The 17,151-nt window shown below is 37.8% G+C and overlaps 1 protein-coding gene across 1 annotated transcript in view; it reads left to right on the top strand.

Moving 5' to 3' along the window:
• The window catches only part of FTO (FTO alpha-ketoglutarate dependent dioxygenase), a 345,458-nt gene that overhangs the window by 118,979 nt on the left and 209,328 nt on the right, over positions 1-17,151 (top strand). The gene's annotated exons all lie outside the window — the stretch shown is intronic.

Genomic DNA, 17,151 nt, shown 5'->3' with positions numbered 1-17,151 from the left:
CAACCAGGGAGCTAGGGACCTAAAAGTGGCTTGGAGGCAATTTTGGGTTTGCTCTTTTTGTGGAACAGATTATACAGTTCAAGGGACATCAGCCAAATTATGTTCATTAACCAGGAGCCGAGGGTGGAGGGTGGGATGTTTCAGGACAAAGGTGAGTGCTAGGTAAACATTTCGGGCAAACCTCCTTTTTTCTCCCCACTTAATTTATTATTATTATTATTTTTTACGTGTCACTCTTCATGACTCTGTTCTGTCTGATCGCTTTCCTTTTGTTTCATTAACTCCAACTACATCTCATTTGCATATATCTATCATTACAATAACAATCAAGCTATTTCAAAGCTTCAGTTGCCAAGTAAAAATTCCACAGCCAATAACGAAAACAGCAATATAAAGTGCAATGCACAGTGTATCCTTTTTGGTTTGGCTTTCCCTCACCAACACTGTAGGGTAGAATCATGAAAGGCCGTTTCTGGTCAGGTGACCACGTTCCAGACTCCCCTCTTGTCCGCTGGTGATGCACTGTAAACACCCCTCTGAGCCTTGGCCTCCCCTGTAAAACTTCACAATGCCTGCCGCCCAGGCTTATTGTGAGGCCAAATCAGAAAGTATACGAGAAAGTGCTTTGCAAGCCCCAACTTGAAGGTGGAGACTCATTCTGAAGACTGGGAGCTGGGCCCTGGTCCACGGGAGAACCAGCGAGGGAGGGCCTGACACCGGAGTGCCGAGTGTTGTCTTCTTTCCCTGCTTCGTGCCCTGAGTCTTGCCAGCCTGGCACCTGCCCATTTCAGGTGTGTATTTCTGTAGCCACAAGAAGGAACTACAAGAAAGGGACATCTCAACAGTAGATTCCTGAGGATGAGGAGAATGGACGTCTGGCCGTTGTTGGCCCAGGGCCCTGCGGTAACCGCCATCTTACCTTGGGGGAGGCTGTTTCCTTACAGAGCCTGGCCTCTGGCTTTTCATCCACTAGGTTCCCCTTCTCTGAAATATCTGTGGCTCAGAGCAGCAAGACCCAGTACACTGTGGACGCTTGATGTGGTGCACCCTGAAAGCGTGCCCTGCTTCTGTCTGTGCAGTCAACACGAGCTCTCTAGTTTGAGTTTGTAGCTCTGTGAGCAGGAAGAGCTGAGGCCTCCGGGACTTTAAAGTCGCTTAACTGGTGCTCCTCTGGGACTTCCCTTGGCGACTGTGGCAGCTTTGTTAATCCTCCAGGGGTCCCTCCCGCCCGCCCTGATTTAGACGTTGCATTCAAAGGAAAAGGCTTGTGTTATTTCTCCCTCTGACCCCGTTCCCTTCCTCCCTCAACCTCTGACTGACCACTGGAGTAGAAAGTACCGATAATATATAGCTTAATCATAAATTCTAAATAATTGTACTTTATTACCTCTCATGGGTCTTGAAAGGTAGGTTCTGTGTTGTGCTCTCTGCCGAGGCGAGGGAATAATACAGCAGCGGTAGTAAATTATAACTCCAGGCTGCGTCGGTAAGCTTGAGGAACTGCCATTTAAGTGGAAAGTGCTTGAACAGCCAAATGAGCACCTGCCATATTTATTTTCAGTTTGAAAAGTAGGAACATGACAGTATAGTTCCAGCTGCTTGTCCGACGTGAGCTCACCCTGTTCTTACCTGCTCAGCAACTGCGGTATTTGCTTCTCGCTGTTCACTTTTTGTGGAGTGGAGGTGTCTCTCCTCCTGAAACTTTTGCTCTAAAATATGCCCCTAAATGCTGACATTTTCAAACTTGGGCTTTTTGACTTCATACCCGATTTATTGGTATTGAGTCAAATTGGGGAGAGGGCATGGCTTGTGTAATAGGCTCTGAGGACGGGACCTGCGTGTATTCCTAGGTACTTGGAAGGATTTGCCAATCTCTTACACTTTCGTATCATATCCGGCCTTTTTGCTGATTTCTGTATTATTTATAAGGTTGTGAACTTGACTTGAAATGCATGTGATGAGTACGACTGTGGGCTGAGGCTTTGGTATATTTTATCTGTTTCTCATAACAAGCCTATCAGGTAGGTAGTTGTCCATTTCTGATCACCATTGTTTCCCAGAGAAGAAAATTGATGGGGATTGACTGCTCATGGGTACGTGCTGTCTTTAGGGATATGAAAAGACTCTGAAATCTGTTTGTGGTGATGGTTGCACAATCCTGTGGCCATACTAAAGCGCAGTGAGTTGTATATTTTCTGTGAATTGTTTGGTATGTGAATTATATCTCAATAAAGTTCTCTTTAAAAAAGGAAATTGAGGCTCAGAGATGTAAAAGGCGGGGAGGGTGTAGCTCAGTTGTAGAGTGTGTGCTTAGCATGCACGAGGTCTTTGGTGTAATCCCCAGTATCTCCATTAAAATAAATAACTGAATAAATAAACCTAATTATCCCCCCACCAAATCATTCAAAATAAACTAAAAAAAATTAAAAACAAACAAAAAGTAAATAAATAAAAATTAAAAAAAAGAGATGTAAAATAACTTGTTCAAGGTCATATCCCTAATGAAGCTTGTGTTTAAATCCAGGTTTTTCTCAGACCAAAGCTATTCTTTTTCTTACTGAACTATGCCGTCTCTACTAATGATGTAGTCATGGAATCCTTTTCCTTTAAAAATGTGGAAAAAATATTAATTGAACAATTAATAAATGAATATATGTATATTCCCATTGTAAAGGATTCAGACAATGTGGAACTATGTAGAATAAAATGCGGAAGTACTTTTTACCTTCCTCTATCAGGTAGTTTTGTAAGCATTAACATAAATATAATTATGTCAACATATTAGCATATATGTTAATTAATATAATTAATATATTAACATATATGTTGCTTCTGCTTTTTTAAAAAACACAAATGGAACTTTCTTATATATATTACTATAGTACTTGCTTTTTTAAAACTTAATATGTTCTGGATATCTTTTCCTGTCAGTACCTCATTTATATTATTGTTAGTATTAAAATAAAAATGTACTAAATAATAAAATTGTAGCTATAATAAAATATGTACCAAATCAAAATGTATGTATTAGGAAATAAAAATTCAAACAGTTGAGGTTGATCTGAAATGGAAAGTAAAAACATTTTACACTTCCTCCCAAATTCCGTTTCTTAGAAATAACTACTTTTCACTGTATTTATATTTTATTCTTTAAGTGATTGTCTCCTTCTTAACTCTTAAATACTTCTTAAAAGCCCTTAAAAACTCATTTTTCTTAAAAACTCTTAATACTTCTATATTTTCATCCAACAACTTGAAGCACTATCAATTTTTTCACGAAGAAAAAGGTGGAGTCGGCTGTCTTACGCTCTCTCTCACTCTCGCTTACTTTTTTTGTTGGGTAACATCTACTTTTAGTTTTTCTCTTTTAATTGGTTACTTTTATACCAATATATAGATGCTCTCTCTTAACTTCCAGTATTTCAGCCATATCATTACTTTCACATTTTTGAAGCTTGTAACGTTTACATACTGATCTGTAATTGTGATGAGATGACCATGCCTTCTTTGCATATTGACTCTGAAATTTGAAAACCAGTACCTACCAGTGCTTATGTAGTTGTTATTAATTGTAGAACCAGAGTGACTGAATTCGTAAATAGAAGATGTCATCCACTGTCATCACTAAACTGGCGTCAGTTGAAAGGGTATATTGTAAATGTCAGGTCAAGATTTTATACCTCATCAGACTCTCAGAATCGTGCTACATTATTTAGCTGGCTTTGTATTTGAACCATGACTTTCTTGTGTAGCCCTCGCTCTCCCCCTGGAATTCATAATTGCCTTTCTTTGTTCTTACTGATAGAAGACCCATGCTAAAGTGATAGCTCTATGTCACTAGGTGTTTTGTCCTACTACTTACTTAATGTTTTGATAAATATTGGCTTCTGCAAACCCACCTGGCTCAGTTATCATACTGAGATTTCTTCTCATTTGCACTCCTTTGCAAATTGCATTTTTACTTGGGTCTGTGGCTTTGTCGTTTCTGGAACTTTCTAAAAATGCCTTCTACCTACTATATTTTAGATCCCTAAAAATGTGTAACCTCTACACTACCTAACACAGTACTTTGAACATGGTAGGCCCTTTAAAAAATAATTATTGAATCAATGAGTGAGTGAACGTACCAAGGATTGGCTCCCTCCCCATCCCCACCCCATTTCATGGCACTATGTCTTGGCCATATAGGCAAAAGGAAATATTTATTCTATCCCTGAAAGCTCCTGGCTGGAAAAGGTTTTGAAGCCAGGTTTTGAAGTCCCTCCTCAAAACAGATGGCCATTTACCTAATGTTCTGGGATCTCCAGAGTCAGCTTTTAGAATCTTCCATAGCATTCTGTTCCTTCAGTGATCCATGCTTTACTTCCTCATATCTAGTCCCAATAATGTGACATCATGGAATTTTCCAAAATGACACAGTGTCTGGATCAATCTGTACTTTCTCTGCCAAATTTTTGATAAGACCATAAAAAATGTATTGTTTTTTTGTTTTTGTCTTTTGTTAAGCTGAGGATGGATGTGTTGTTATGAATTGTGAGGTCCTTTTATTCTCCTGTGTTTCATTCAGTCAGTCATGCTGTATTGAGGTAATTCTACATCTGGGTTGGGTGGGTGGAATTTTCCCCTTTGGCTGGCAGTCTTAATATGCCCTCTTTGACTGTCTGTCTCTGTAACATAACTCCTAAAAGCAAGAGCTATGGCAAGGAATTTTTCAGGCTTTTAATTTGATTGTGTATCCTGTGTGGTTCTTTGCCACTTCTGTAAAGACAGTGGAAGAATGACCATGAATGAAGCCTTTACAAATTTTACTTATTTTTTAATTGATTTTTGTCGACTGAGCGAGCTCAGGACTGGACCAGGAGTGAGCTTGACTCTCCTAAATCAGCCAGTCCTACATCAGATTTCAAGGCCAGACTGTATACCCCATGATGAAAGAAGATTCACTAAACTCTTTCTGCTGAATAGTTCTTCTAGGCCCAGTAAACATTTAAAAAATTTTAAAAGATATTAATTATAGTCCTTGGGCAATTCGTTATAGTGGCTTTGTCCTGAAAATCTGCCCTAAAATTGGTCCTTGCACAAACCTTTCTCCTTATATTTGTTCGTACTGTTCCCTCCACCTTGTCATGTTTTTCCCTTCATCTAGGTACAGGTATAATTCACATACTTAGGAGTGACATTAAAAAAATTTAATACTCACAGTGGCAGGGCCACTGACCAAACAGTGTGGATGCTGTGACTCTCCTTCACCTCCGGACTAGAGCTAAACTTTTTCAGAGCCAGTATTATACGTATCCTTGTACACACAGCACTTACTGCCTTAGACATGATAGGGACTTAGCCAAGTATCTAGAGAGAACAGCCTTTTTTCTCCCTAGGTATTAGGCAGAAACCATAGCCATCTTCCTCCATTGCCAATGGAAAACCATATGTAAGATAGCAGCGAATAAAAAGGGAAATCGGAAGGTATGTGAAGGAGCAGAACTTACAGGTTTAAGTGGCTGCTTCTGTTTCATTCATTAACTTTATTTGGGATGTTCTGGTCCCCACAGTTCACTGGACCAGTGGGCAGATGTCATGGCTCTGTGTATCCAAAGGGGGAAAAGAAGAAAACTACTTAATTCAAGTTTTCTGTTGACCTAACCTCTGTCCCTTCTCATCTCTCCATTTCTGCAATTCCTTCTGCCCTCCAGCCTTTTGAGAAGAGTTGCAACTTGGAAGAGTAAAGGCAGCCCTGACCAAAGTGGGATTAAAGTTCCTTTTGCCTATTTAGAAAGCAAAAAGGAATTATTAGCCTCAAGAATCTATTCTCTTCACAGCCCAACAGCAAACCAAGCATTCCATAAAAGTTAATTTAAAAAAAAAGAGGGAGAAAGGTGTGTACCCTGAGGTCATCTTTACCTCTGTACTTGTTTTTATGAAAGAGTTTTCAGTCTCCATGGAAAATTGTATTGGGGAAGATTTATGAAACTAACCAAAGCTCTTCTCGCCTTCACTGATTGCAGTGTTCCACCGTTTTTATTTGGGGGACGAACCCCTCTTTTCTGAGGACCTCTTCATTGAACATTTCCCTATGAGTCTTTTAAAAATAATCATACTTATTGTTTTATTTTTTATTGCTAAGTACAAAAGTAATAATATATGTCATCTAGTCAAAGATGCTATCAATTTTAAGATGTATTCCAATTTCAGAGATGTTAAATATGAAGAAAAAAATGTGTACCTTAGAACTCATGCTCATTGTAGAGAATTTACAAGCTATAGGAAAGTATAAATTGAATAACAAAAATACATCATGAGGGAGTGGGTGTAGCTCAGTGGTAGAACCCATGCTTAGCATGCTTGAGGGTCCTGGGTTCAGTCCCAGTACCCCCACTAAAAAAAATAAATAAATAAACCTAATTACCCACCCCTCAAACAAAAACAGTAAATAATTTTAAAAAATACATCTTCATATCACCACACAGAGATAATATCATTCATAACTATTTGGTCTAATTCTTCTCATGGTTTTTTCTCTACTTGAAAATATATGTTTACTTTGTCTTTTTTAGAAAATTCATATCATGTTAGATATAATGTTTTGTGTCATATTTTTTCCCTGATACCTTTATATCTTGAACATTTTTCCTTATGAAATATTTCTTGAAAATGTGATTTTAAAAAACAGCTTAAATAAGAATCCCCTACTTTTGTCATGTAATTCATTTCCAGTGTTTTGATATCACATACATCCCTGCAGTGAACATTGTTGTACATACATCTTTGTCTCATCTCTGATTATTTCTGTAGGAAAAATTACTAGACGTGGAATACATGGATAAGGGATGAGCATGTCGGTATTTGAAAACTGTACATATCATATTGTCAGACTGTTAATCAGAAAGATTGTCTTCAGTTTACATTCCCACCTACAGTGTATGAAATGTGGTTACTTCCACCAGCCTACTTTATCTCACCCTACGCAGTACTGGGCATTACAATTTAAAATATTTTTGCCAGTTTAATGAGTGAAAATAACATGCTATTTTAAATTGCATTTCTTTACGGAGGAGGTTGAGCATTTTCCATGTTTCTTGGCCATTTGTATGCTTCTTTCAATTACTGTTCATTGACTGGTCATCTTTTACCCATTTTTCTGTTGATGTGTGAGTGTTTTTCTTGACATTTACTTTGTTCAATCCTTCTGCCTAGTTGCCAGGTATTTTTTTTTAATGTACTCTTAGATTTTTTGAGTTAGATTTTTAATATAGAAATTTTTTTAGATGAAGCATCTCTTCTTTCAGATAGTATTTTTATATTTGCATTAAATGAAATAAGCCTATTTGAAATTATTTAACTACTTCTACATTCACTGCTAATCTTTTTTATATCATGGTTTTAATTTAATTTAATCACTGTCTTGGTCAGCTAAAGTATAGGTTCTAACCATTTTTTCATGAAAGCTAATGTTAGGGGAATGGTGGTAGCATAATTCTCTGAATCTCTGCATTATTTGAGAGTGATTTTCTGTGCCTTCACGTATCAGTATCTCCTTGAATGGCTGTAGGATTCTTGAGTAACAAGCTCTCCACCTTAAAACCGTACAGCTGGGTCCCTTGACCTCTGATATTTGATGTTAGGGAGATGTTTGAGACCATTTCATTTTGGTTCTATTGTAGTAAATTGTGTTTTTGCTTTGGACATCTGTCGTATTTTGTATTTAATTTTTGAACAGAATTTGTTTATGTACTTGGTTGACCATTTTGTAATACAGACTCAGGCCTTGTCACAACTTTGGAAAATATTCTTCTGTTATTTCTTTGTTCTGTCATCTCTGCTTTCTGCTTTCTTTCTAAGATTCCTGTTATATCTGTTTCTAAGATTCTTGATATAGCTTATATCTGTTATATAAGCTTCCAGACTCTGCCCCTCATGTCTTATTTTTTCTGTCAGTAATTTTGTTTTCCCTCTGAGTTCTGGGGGAATTTCTTGACTTCTCATCCACCTCAGTAATGCCATTTTTCTGCAGCGTGCATTCTGTTGTTCCCTCCATCTGTTATCATTTCAAATGAAGCAATACCTGTTTCAAAAAAATCACCTCCAAGCGGCCTTTCATGATCTCATCCTGTTCCATCCTCATGATTGCCTTCCCCATTCTCACGGATGCAGTGCCTTCTTGAGTGAAGCAGCTTCTTGAAATATTGAGAACTTTATAACCATTTTTGCCTGTCAGTTTGAGTAACACTTTTTCGGAAGAGACAGTTTCGGTTGAACTGGTTCCTTCCCTTAGAAATGTAGTCTTTTGCATGAGCCTGGTGATTTGTCCTGCTTTTCCTGTCTGTGTTTCATTCTAGAAAGAGGACTGGCACTGGCTGGCAGGTAGGTATTAAGATTGTTTCTGTGAAAGCTTAGTATAGATTCACTTGAAAGAGGAACGGAGAAAATGTATATGGCCAGATGGCAGACTTGGTAGACTGGTGTGTACTGAGTAACTCGTTTTTGTCTTAGGTGGTGTAGATGCTGGCAGTACAAGCAAACCGTGGGAGCTGGACGGCCCGTCACTGGCATACCTGCTTGATCCAGTTTCCACCCTCAGCGATGCCTGGTTCTCTTCTCAAAGTGGTGCTTGTGCCTGAAACACGTCTGGGGTCTGTGGGTCCCACAGGTTGTGTGCACTTAAGGCTGCCCTGCAGACACGAGAAGCCTGCCCTCTGGGTGCCCCTTAGCCTTTCCTGCCCCGCCTGCTCTTCACCTTCTGAGCTAGAGAGTGAGTGCTTCTCTGAAGATCTACTTGATACATTGATCAGGATGCTGCCCTTGCATAATCTTACCCCACTTACACTGTATCTAACACAGTTCCTCATAATGCCTGGCATATTGAGCACCTTTCCCTAATACTTGCACTGAAAGAAGTCCTGATCTCTTTTAATATTCCATCGATCGTCTCTTTGGAAATCTAGGAAGGGGTCAGTGGAGGCTGGGGTCTCTACTGTTCATCTTGCCAGGAAGCCTCCCCTCCCCCTTTCATTGGCTATTAAATTCTGAAAATGTTCTCGGTCATGGATGTCCCCACATCTAAGAAAAATAAGGTCATAAATATTAAGATTGAGGGATGAGAATGGACAGGTGAGTAAGAATGAAAAGCTTCAGTGCTTGTGTGAAAGTGGGAAGATTGGATTTCAGTATTGGGCTCATTTAGCTCAGGAGTGCCTTTAGCAAAGCTCCTGATTGTTACTTTAAGAAATTTGGGATGCAATAGCCCTGGTGACACACTGGACAACAAAACCAAGGAAAGAAGGGCTGGGTTAAATTTAGGGTGACCAGCTGTCCCAGTTTGTCTGGGGTGGTGGGGGTGGGGGTCTCAGGATTTGGGACTTCAGTGTTAAAACCAGGAAAGTCCTGGGCATGAATTTAGTCACCCTAGCGTAAATTATGCCTTTGCATTTGTGGTCTCTTATATATGAGATGAGATTTCATGCTACAGTGAGTGTCTGGAGTTCTCTTCACCCACCGATAGAGCACGCAGCATTTAGCCTGCGAAGAGTGAGAGCTTCTTTTCCATTTGTTTTGTTGAATAAATTCTACAAACTCTGATTTCCACCTGAATACAGAGTCAGTCAATTTTTAGCTATTTTCTGAGATAGCTCTGGCAAAGGGATATTCTTTAAAATGCTTTCTTTTAAAAATTATTAGTATTAGTCTTTTTTTTTTTCAGTATTAGTCTTTCAAGCTAGGAATGTCTTTAGAATATCCTTTGAGATGTACAGTCCATGAAGCTTGAGCTGCTTTTACAGACATAGAGTTTTAGATAAATTAGAAGCTCTTCAATGAAAATTACAGGGTTCTTTCTAAAAGTCATGAAGGATTAGAGACAATTGGGAGCAATTTCAAAACAGTGGTTTGATTAGAGAGTTGCCAAGGATTTCAATGAAGGTACCAGCCCCAGAGCATTTACTTCTAATGTTGTTTGTCACTTGGCCTGCCTTGGATTGGTTGCCCCTCGCTGAAACAAAAGCACTTAGCAAATATGTTCATGAAGATGATTTTTTTTCCTCCTTTTAATATTTTTAGATCCTTATTAATAATAGCCTAGGAGTAGTGAGGCTTTTGTTTGGGTAGATGAGAATGGTATCTACATGTTTCTTAGAAATGGTTTCAACCCTTTATGGGAGTCTGGCCTGGGCAAACTCCTCCTACCTCTGCATTTTTGTTTGTTTGTTTGTTTGTTTGTTTGTTTGTTTGTTAGTTTAGCTTTAAATCCCCCTTTGGGCAAAATAGTTCAGATCGACTAGAAATTCTCAGATGTGTCCTTAACCAGAGTTCTCAGAGACGGCAAAGTGGAAGAGAGAATGGACGTGCGGTCTTCTTCAGGCCTAAAGCCACACTCCTAAACCCAAGTCAGCAGAGGCCAGGTCTAACTTCTTCCTCTGTGTTAGCTTTCCTTGTTGTCTTCGTATTTGCCGTTAATGCTCCAAATGTACCACTGCCATTTTCTCCTCACCTTTCATTGTGTTTTGTGCTATTGTTCATATAGTGTCCTGTTGGTCTGTGACTTACTCATCTTCAGTTTGTTGTTGTTCCTGTGAAAACCCCAAAAATTGTTCTCAATTTCACTGTATCACTCTGCTTCCCCAGTCCATTAGCAGGTCCTATTATTTTCCTCGAAAACTGCTGAATCTGATCACTGCTCACCATCTCCTCTGCTGTGACCAAGTCACGGTCAACTCCTGCATGGAAGGCTGCAGCAGTTTCCTGATTGCTTCAAATCTTGTTCCCTTTTTTAGTCTTCTCTTTTTTTCTAGAAAGCCACCAGAGTGGTTTATTCCAACTTAGATCCTCTCTACCTTTTTTCCCTCTCTGATAAATTTTCTAAAGATTTCCCATTGTATTGAGAATAAAACCCCCATTTCTTACCATGACCAACAGAGACCTCCTTAATCCGTTCCAGGCCCCACCCCACCTCCACCGTGCTCACTGGTCTGCAGTCTCCCTGGCCGGTCTTCGTCCTCACTGTCTAGCAAGCTCATGCCCACTAAGTGCCCTGGCCCTTGCCCTTTCCTCTGCCTGGAATTCTCTCATCCCAGACCTTGGCATTGTAGGCTCCTCATTATTCAGATCTCATCTTGGCTTAAATGTCACCAGTGAAGGTTCCATACCAGGTACTGCACTATTTCCCTGGAACCCCACTAATTCTTAAGCTCATTAAATTATCCTTTATTCTCTCCAGGGCACTTCCCATCTGAATTTCTTGCTTATTATCTGTCTTTTCTAGCATCATGTAACCTCCATGAGAGCTGGGACTTTGTTTTGTTCACTGGATCTGGAATAGTACTCATCACGTAATAGTTGCTAACCCAAGAATTAAATGAAGTAATGCAAATAAGGGTTTTCCTCTGCCCGGAGAACTCTGGGGGAATTACTTCATATAGTATATATCTGTGTGTATTATGAGTCTCAAGATGATGAACCAGGCATTCTTAAAGAATTTTCCAAAGACTTTTCAGTTGATAATTTAAAAAAAAAAGTTTATTTTTTAGAGCAGTTGTAGGTTCACAGCACAATTGAGTGACAGGTATAGAGTTCCCATATAGCCATGCCCCCAAACATACATAGCCTTTCCCACTATCAACATCCTGTACCACAGTGGTACATTTGTTATGGTCAGTTAACCTACATTGTCACCTAACGTCCATATTTTACATTGGAGTTCATTCTTGGTATTGTATATTTTATAGATTTTTTAAAAAAATGTATTATGACATGGTCCAGCATTATAGTACCATACAGAAAAGTTTCACTGCCCTAAAAATCCTGTGTAATTCTCCTATTTGTCCTTTCCTCCCACCTCAACTCCTGACAACTTTTTACTGTCTCTATAGTTTTGCCTTTTCCAGAATGTTCTAGAGTTGAAATCATACAGTATGTAACCATTTCAGATTAGGTTCTGTCACTTAACAGTAGTCATTTGTAAGTTTCCTCATGTCTTTTCATGGCTTCATAGCACTTCTCTTTTTAGTGCTGAATAATATTCCATTATCTAAATGTGCCACAGTTTATCCACTCACCTACTGAATGACACTTTGGTTGCTTCCAAGTTTTGACAATTATGGGTAAAGCTGCTATAAACATCCATTTTCAGGTTTTTTTGTATGGGCATGTTTTCAACTCATTTGGGTGAATATCATGCAGTGCAGTTACTGGGTCTGGGAGTAAGAGCGTGTTTAGTTTTGTAAAAAACTGCCAGACTGTCTTCCAATGTGACTGTACCATTTTGCATTCCCATCAGCAATGATTGTGAGTTCCTGTTGCTTCATATCCTCACTAATATTTGGTGATGTCAGTGTTCTGGATTTTGGCTATTCTCATAGGTGTATAGTGGGTATTTGTTTTAATTTACAATCCCATGACAAATGTAGTGAAGCATCTTTTTATATGCTTATTACAATTTGTATATCTTCTTTGGTGAGCTATCTGTTCAGGTCTTTTGCTCATTTTTTTTTTAATACAGTTGTTTTGTTTTCTTATTGTTGAGTTTTAAGGGATCTTTGTATATTTTAGATAGATCTTTTACTGAGCATGTCTTTTGCCAATATTTTGTCCCAGTCTGAGGCTTGTCTTCTTATTCTCTTGATAGTGTTTTTCACAGAACAGTTTTTAATTTTTATGAAGTCCTGTGTATCTGTTCTTTCTTTCATGGATTGTGCTTTTGGTGGCACGTAAAGAGTCATAACCACACCCAAAGTCATCCAGATTTCCTCCTATGTTATTGTCTATGAGTTTTATACATACACATTTTACATTTAGATCTATGATCTATTTTGAGTTGATTTTTATGAAAACTGTAAGGTCTGTCCAGATTCATTTCTGGAGCTCTCTATTTTGAAAGGCTATTAATTATTGATTCAATTACTATAGCAGATATAGGCCTATTCAGTTTGTCTATTTCTATTTGTGTGAGTTTTGGCAGATTGTATCTTTCAAGGAATTGATCCATTTCATCTAGTTTATCAATTTGTGGGCAGAGAGCTGTTCATAGTATTACTTTATTATCTCCTTGACATCCATAGGTTCTGTAGTGATGTCTTCTTTTTCATCCCTTGTATTAGCCTTTGTGTGTTCTCTTTTTTTTTCTTTTTCTTAGCTTGCTTAGAGACTTATTGATTTTATTCATCTTTTCAAAGAACCAGCTTTGTTTCAATGATTTTCTCTATTGATTTCCTATTTTTGATTTTATTAATTTATGCCTTAATTTTTATTATTTTTAAAATTCTGCTTCCTTTAAATTTAATTTGCTATACTTTTTCTAATTTCTTAAGATGGGAGCTTATATTATTGATTTTAAAGCTTTCTACTTTTCTAACATATACATTCAATGCTATAAATTTGTCTCATAGCACTGCTTTTGCTGCAGCACACAAATTTTGATAAGTTGTATTTTTATTTTCACCTAGTTAAAAATATTTTTAAAATATTTCTTGTGATTTCTTCTTTGATTATATGTTATTTAGAAGTGTGTTGTGTAATCTCTAAGTATTTTGAGATTTCCCAGTCATCTTTCTGTTACTGGTTTCTAGTTTAATTCCTTTGTGGGCTGAGAGCAGACATTGTATAACTTCTTTTTTTTTTAAAACTTTGCTAAGGTGTGCTTTTTGTTCAAGAATGTGGTCTATTTTCAAATGCTGGAGAGGCTGTGGAGAAAGGGGAACCCTCCTACACTGCTGGTGGGAATGCAGTTTGGTGCAGCCACTGTGGAAAACAGTATGGCGATTCCTCAAAAGACTAGGAATAGACTTACCGTATGACCCAGGAATCCCACTCCTGGGCATATATCCAGAAGGAACCCTACTTCAGGATGACACCTGCACCCCAATGTTCATAGCAGCACTATTTACAATAGCCAAGACATGGAAACAGCCTAAATGTCCATCAACAGATGACTGGATAAAGAAGATGTAGTATATTTGTACAATGGAATACTATTCAGCCATAAAAATCGACAACATAATGCCATTTGCAGCAACATGGATGCTCCTAGAGAATGTCATTATAAGTGAAGCAAGCCAGAAAGAGAAAGAAAAATACCATATGAGATTGCCCATGTGTGGAATCTAAAAAACAAAAACAAAAACAAAAAACAAAGCATATATACAAAACAGAAATAGACTCATAGACATAGAATACAAACTTGTGGTTTCCAAGGGGGCAGAGGGTGGGAAGGGATAGATGGGATTTCAAAATTTGTAGAATAGATAAACAAGATTATACTGTATAGCACAGGGAAATATATACAAGATCTTATGGTAGCTGACAGAGAAAAAAATGTGACAATGAATATATACATGTTCATGTATAACTGAAAAATTGTGCTCTACACTGGAATTTGACACAACATTGTAAAATGATTATAAATCAATAAAAAATGTTAAAAAAAAGAAAAAAAAAGAATGTGGTCTATTTTGATGAATGTTCTACATGAGCTAGAAAAGAATGTGTAGTCTGCTGTTGTTGTATGAAGTAGTCTATAGATGTCAGTTAAGTTGATGGTGCTCTTGAGTTTAACTGTGTCCTTACTGATTTTCTGCCTGAGGGATTTATTCTGTGAGGGGATGTTAAAATCTCTAACTGTAATAGTGGATTTATCTGTTTCTCCTTGCTGTTCTGTTTGTTTTTGCCTCACATATATTGATGCTTTATTATAAGGCACATACACCTTAAGGATTGTTTCATATTCTTGGAGAACTGACCCTTTATCATTATGTAATGCCCCTCTATATCCCTGATAATTTTCCTTTTTTTGAAGTGTGCTTTATCTGAAATTCCTATAGGTACTCCAGCTTTGTTTTTGATTAGTGTTTCTATGATATATCTTTCTCTATCCCTTTCCTTCTAATTATATGTGTCTTTATATTTAAAGTGAATTTCTTGTAGACTACATATAGTTGCATATTGTTTTTTTCATCTGCTCTGACAATCTCTGTCTTTTAATTGGTGTATTTAGGCCATTGGCATTTAAAGTGATTAATGATACAGTTGGGTTAATATTAATCTTATTTGTTAATATTTTCTATTTGTCACTCTTGTTCTTTGTTCTTACTTTTCTTTTTGGCCAACATTAACAAATTATTTTTTCTGTATTCTCCCTCCTCTGAGACTCTAATTACATTTATGTTAAACTGCTTAATATTGTCTCATAGGGCATTGATGCTCTTTCATTTTTTTTTATAGTGTTTTTTTCCTCTGTGTTTTTGGGTAGTTTCTGTGCATTCTACTTCACTTACCTTTTCTTCTTCAGTGTCTTAGGTGCTGTTCATCTCATTCAATGGAATTTTTAATGTTAGTCACTCTATTTTTTGTGTTTTGAAGCTTCATTTTATCTCTTCATACATATATGTAAGATATGTATATATGAAGGGAAAGAAAGATATGTATATATCTTACATGTCAATGTCATATGTATCGTACATCTTTTATTTCTCTGTTATTTTTTGAATGAATGCTGGATATGGCCAGTTTTATCTGTTGATGCCTGATTTTGTTATATGCTTTTAAATAGTGTTGGATTTCACTCTAGTGAGTAATTGAATTATATGGAATAGGTTGGATCCTTTTGAGACTTGCTGTTAAGCTTTTTGATGGACCTTGGGCAGCCTTTAATATAGGGCTTATTTAACTTTCCTTCTAAGATGATACTTTTCTAAAGATTCTATCCATTATCTCAGTAGGAGCCATTCTGGCTGCTGAGAGCACAAAGTACTCCTGGCCCTGTATGAGGTCTGAGATTCGTTCAGCCTACAGCTTTCTGGTGCTGCTTTGTATTCTTACGTGCACAGATCAGAGCTTACCTAAAGACTTGAAGGAACCCTGCCTGCTGCAGATGTCTGCTTGCTCTCTCCCTGTGCAGGTTCTTCTCTGGCAGTGTTCTGCCCTACACATCTCTGCTGCCTCGGCCTTCCTAAACTCTAGTCTGTCTTCACAGCTCAGCAAGAGGGGAAACTGAAAACTCAAGTTCTGACTTCTCCCTCCCTACTCTGTGGTTTTGAAACTGTTCCCAGGTAGTAAGCTAGGGCAATTGTAGGGCTTACCTATTTTCTTTCTCTTATCTTTGGGGTAATATCATGCTCTGCTTTCTTGTATCAAAAACCTTTGTTTCCTGTTTTTGGTCTGTCTTATGGTTGTTAAGGTAAAAGGGTAAACCTCATCCTGGTTACTCTGTAATGTCCGTCAGCAGGAGTCATGCAATTGGCATTTTGTATTTCCGTTTATGTTTAGAGATAATACTATAGGTTGTTTTTGCTAACACCTACGGGGTATAGTGGTCTTTGCCTTCTAGTTTACGTCATTGTCTTTCTTGGTATCTTGCTAAGAAGCCTCTGCTGCTTATGTCGGAAATCATGTGTTGGTGGGAACAGTTCTATTCAGTTCTCTTCTTTGTAATAGAAGGAGCAATGTCCTAAGCAAAAGTGATACAGATTCTGCCTCACATATGGCATCATTTCTTAGAATACACAACAACTTGGCCTTTGGTTTTCCTCCTGCTGTATGTGGTTTTAGGCGTGTTCTTAAGCTGATGAATCCACCGCCTACTCCATGCTTGGGTCATGAATCTGTAGGCTTGAATTCTGTTCTGTGAGCCAGAGCTTCGCAACATGCTGAGTTGGTTGGTTTGCTGCCTGGAAAATTGTTAGGGCAAAATTGATACTTTGATTAGGGAGAGAGAGAGAGAGAGTGAGGCCGATTTTCAGATGAAAGATGTTCAACTCCAAGTAATATGAAAGAATTTTGGCCAATTCTAAAGGTGGTGAGAGGGTATCACAAGACTACAAATAAGTAAGGTAACCCTATGTCCTGTTAGCAGAGGACAATCCTGGTTTGCACTTGTTGTCCTGGAATAATTATTGGTAACATCCCCTTTCACTACTAAAAGCATCATGGTTTTTGATGGTTTTACACCATTAGTGGTTTTATACCATATGACTTATATATATATAGTGTCATCCTACTTACAAAGAATGGTTTAAAGAATACAGGATAACTGTCAATTCCTTGGTTATTGTCATTTTTCTTGAATAATGAATTTACTATTTACTTTGTATTTTAGTTAAATAATATCGAGTGACTAATAAGTCTGTGTCAGGTGATTTTCTTTCCTTCTCTCTTTCTTTCTTTTTT

The sequence above is a fragment of the Camelus dromedarius genome, chromosome 9 (genome assembly GCF_036321535.1).
Source record: "Camelus dromedarius isolate mCamDro1 chromosome 9, mCamDro1.pat, whole genome shotgun sequence".
NCBI lineage: Eukaryota > Metazoa > Chordata > Mammalia > Artiodactyla > Camelidae > Camelus > Camelus dromedarius.
Note: the sequence above shows the minus strand (reverse complement) of the source record. Positions and strands in the feature narration are given on the sequence as shown.